Below are 3,998 nucleotides of genomic sequence, written 5' to 3'. Positions count from 1 at the left end.
TTCCACAGTTATCTGTCTCTTAATCCCCCCACAAAGCTTTCTGATGTCTTAAAGAGATTCAGGAATTTACTTTATATGTGGGATAACAATCTGAGACAGTAACTTTGCAAAACCAAGTTTTACAAGTGAGAGTCACGCCCTTAAAAGCACCACTGAATTCTGCTTTTTTGACGCTTTTGTCAGTGAAATTTTATCGGTTTATCGGCTGTTAAACTGTGATTACTTTTGATGTCGTCAGATTTGTTTATGGTGATATTGTCTCTATTAGGCTACATATGATGATGAAAATAAAATGAAATATACAAAACAAGACAAGATGACATCACCATATATGAATTTTATTCTGAAAATCTGCACTAATGCAAAGTAAAGGCAAAGCATGCTGACTGATAATCTAGTAAAAACGAGTAGACACAAAAAACTTGACATAATATAACAATGAGTTTCAAGTTGCCATAAAGAGGAACCGAAGCTCTCTTCCTGGTCATTTAACTGCGTGTTAACCCATCTGTTACGTTTATAAACTTTACAGTCCTGACCAGGAGTGCTTTACAAGCTCTTTTCCCTCTGGAACAACCGGTCAGTCTCGTGGTCTCGTGGTCTAGATCTAATGAGGCAGACATTATTGTTGGCTGGGAGACTTGAGCATCAGTCTAAACCTTTGTGCCAAGATGCCATTCTGAATCCTCTGCTGCTGCTTTCCATTCGACTGCCAGTCTGGCTGCTGAACACCCCTGTGACGCCCACCTGTCCATCACTGTTTGTTTTCCTGTCTTCTGGGTTGTCCACTCTTGGGCTAAACCACACAACCATCTGCCCTCTCCCTGGCTCCCGTCCTCTGAGACACGGATCATGAAAATGTTATTCCAGTGTAAACCTCAGTAGAGCTACTGGAACCCCGATGTTCTGGCACACTCCTGTATTGTCTCAGAGAAGTGTGGAGAGAAAGTATGATGGGAACTTTACTGTAACAGAGCTTGCCTCCCCAGGATCCTGAAGCCTTCAGGGCGAGCAGGACGTCAGGTCAAAGGCCACCAATTCATCTGTTACAGAAACGCTGAGAACACATGGTCAGACACCAACACCTCCTGTTTCTTTGTCCACGTGTACTTGTTTTACTCCTTACTACAGTAGCACAGTCTTTCTATTTCTTCACCCTCATGTTTGATTTCTATTCCTCTTTTGTATTTAAGTATTTATAGACTGCATAAAATCCTCAGTTAATATCAATCTTGTTTGCCTTTATAAATGCAAATGCATTTTTTTTTTTTGCTTATTACCACATTGTCAATGTAGAAGTTCCTGTGCTTTTTCATATTTATGATAACCAGCATGCTCTTAATTCAAGCAGGCCATGAAATCAAGCACAGCCACAATCAGATCAATCAGATGAGTTGATCTCAATACCCACATCAGCTGATGGCTCAGCTGATACACATCCATGCATTCATTGGAAAGTCTCTGCTGTTTAAGTTGTTTTAGCTCATCTATAGATTCTGCACATGTGATTGGAATTTTCTGGCTGTACAGTGTACATGTATCACTGGATGAAAAATGATGATCCAGCAGTATTCCTACAAATTTATAAACCTGTCATGTATCCATAACATTTATGGAGAAAGTATGGGAAGATCTGATCTGTCGCAGATATTTATATGGGTCTTATCTGAATATAAATATCATGAAATATTTTGTAGAATGCAAGACAGGTATATTCCAAAGATTTCAGATCTGGCAGAATGTAATCAAAGATTTTTCTAGGAAACTGGGTATATAGCGAAAGAAAATTTGATTACATTATTCTGACTTATCTCTAAAACTGACCGAAATACTCTTCTGAAATTATCAAGAGTCAGGCATTGATCGTTCCTTGAAGTGATTTCTTGTTTGACAGAAATGCTAACTTAACTCAGTTTATACCTGTAAACTCAATTCAACCCTTAAATCTTACCCGAAAGGGATTAAATCTATATAATCCCCAAAAGATCAATTTTTATGCAATTTTTAATCATATAGGAGCAAATGGAATATCCACGACTCAGTGCATGTATTTCTTTAGACATTTTATTAGCCACTAAATATTGAAATACAACTAACCATTCTTATGATGAAGAAGATATTTGAAAAATATTAATTATTTGTGGCAAGTTGTCTAAAAAATAAAAGTAATCAGTAAATATAATCAGTAAAATCTTTCTCTCTCTCAGGTGTAGCTGTGGGCTGGTTCCTGCTAGTTCACCTTCGGGCAGAGCTTCCCCACACTGGGTGTCCTTCCACATGTGTTCTGAATCATCTTGTCAAGCTTCTGGTATTCAAAGGCTGGATGGTGTTGTAGAAATCCGCCAGACTGTTAACGCCTGTATGGTGATAATCAGGCCCCTCCTTGATAACCTTTAGTTCTAGTGTTTTGCCTTCACTAACCCCGTTTCTCTGCTTGCCTCCTAGTTGCCCATTCTAAGCCTGCTCTTGTTTATTTGCACTCCTGAGGAGGAGTTCAGCTACTCACCTGCCTGCCCACCACCAGTCACCTTGGATAACAGCCTTCCCATTTGTAACACTTCCTGTGGTTCAGTTGTGGGAATTGACAAGTAAGACTGTTCAGTCATATAACTCTAATCACAAAATCAGTCTGAATTTACTTCGACTACTTCTGTCTTTGTCTCTCCTCTTTAACAGTGATACTGGTTGCGTTCTTGTTGCTAAATCTTTCCCCGAAGCTCCAAAGCTCTCTGTTCAATAAACACTGTAAAACTGCTGTTAGTGTGCTGAGTCTGTCTTAATCCAGACTTGATGACGACAAGGTGCATCCAGTGTGTTTTCAGGGTCAGCAGTGAGCTGTTGTATTAAGCGCCTTGAGGCAACCGTTGTTGTGATTTAGCACTACATAAATAAAACTGAATTGACCTGAACTGAGTCACATTTTAACCTTAATCACTGTTATATTTCTAAATCTTAAAAAAATGATTTTTGGTACTTCAACCTAAACGAACAGCTACTGAAAGTGAAAGAAAACATGTAAAAAATTAAACTAACCAGTGAGAGAAAAAAGTACACATTACCAGTCTTGTGAAAAACCACAACCACTCCATCTGCCTACTTCCACATGCTTTAAGACAAACATCAGATGATTATTGCAATCCTTAATTACAGCTTTGTTGTTTTTTTACTGGTAAATCAGTGAAGGTTAATGAACTATTTATTAGTGAAGATGATCAAGTATTACAAGAGGACCAAGTCTTTCTAATAACACTAATCGGACAAAATAACTTTAAGATTAACTCTCAGAGTGATTCGACTCTATAACAACAGCACTCACAGTAAAATTCAGTTCACTTCTATGAAGAACTTTTTGAACCATAAACCTCTCCATCACATCCCTTTCAAACTACCCATTTTTGCAGTGTCTGTGCTCTTCTCTCTTCTCTTGTCTTTGTTTGAAAACAGCTTTCAATTTCCTGGGTAGCTGCCTTCAAAGGGAACGGGAGGGGGTGAGAGGCCGAGCAGGATGCCAGAGGCACAGTGACAGCTGGGAGGCAGGAGACTCTGAGACGAGATCAGAGGGTTTGAGTTTCTGACCGCCGCAGACACGCTGTCATTCTTTGAGCTCCTGCCCCTGCTGCTTTCACACACACACAGTCGCATGTGACACATGCACAAGCAACCACAGGCGAAAAACTCTCACATTTACACACATGCAAATGCAGAAATAGTACGTTGAGAATTGTAAAAAAACAAACAAACAAGATGCATACCTGTGCACTCCATAGCAAATATGCAGCTGAAACAAGTACATATGAGCAAAGACAGTTGCTTGTTGAAAGCTCACACATAGAAAACTTTCCCAGGAGCACCTGCCCTGACTCGACACCCTTCATCCCGCAGCCAGAGGTCTTCCCAGGCTGCGGCACAAGTTGCAACATCAAGCTTTTATTCCCAGGTGATGATGTAAGCGCTGAGGGAAGAGCGAAAATAATCGGATTCAATTTGCATAATGTGTT

At 39.8% G+C, this 3,998-nt stretch overlaps 1 long non-coding RNA gene across 1 annotated transcript; it reads left to right on the top strand.

Moving 5' to 3' along the window:
• Positions 1–274: 274 nt before the first annotated feature.
• Positions 275–3,669, top strand: LOC146503721 (uncharacterized). Its single transcript, XR_014868871.1, has 3 exons — positions 275–2,359; positions 2,446–2,588; positions 2,677–3,669. It is a non-coding gene; the product is annotated as an uncharacterized LOC146503721 (long non-coding RNA).
• Positions 3,670–3,998: the final 329 nt, after the last annotated feature.

The sequence above is a fragment of the Neolamprologus multifasciatus genome, chromosome 14 (genome assembly GCF_963576455.1).
Source record: "Neolamprologus multifasciatus chromosome 14, fNeoMul1.2, whole genome shotgun sequence".
NCBI classification, from domain to species: Eukaryota; Metazoa; Chordata; class Actinopteri; order Cichliformes; family Cichlidae; genus Neolamprologus; species Neolamprologus multifasciatus.
Note: the sequence above shows the minus strand (reverse complement) of the source record. Positions and strands in the feature narration are given on the sequence as shown.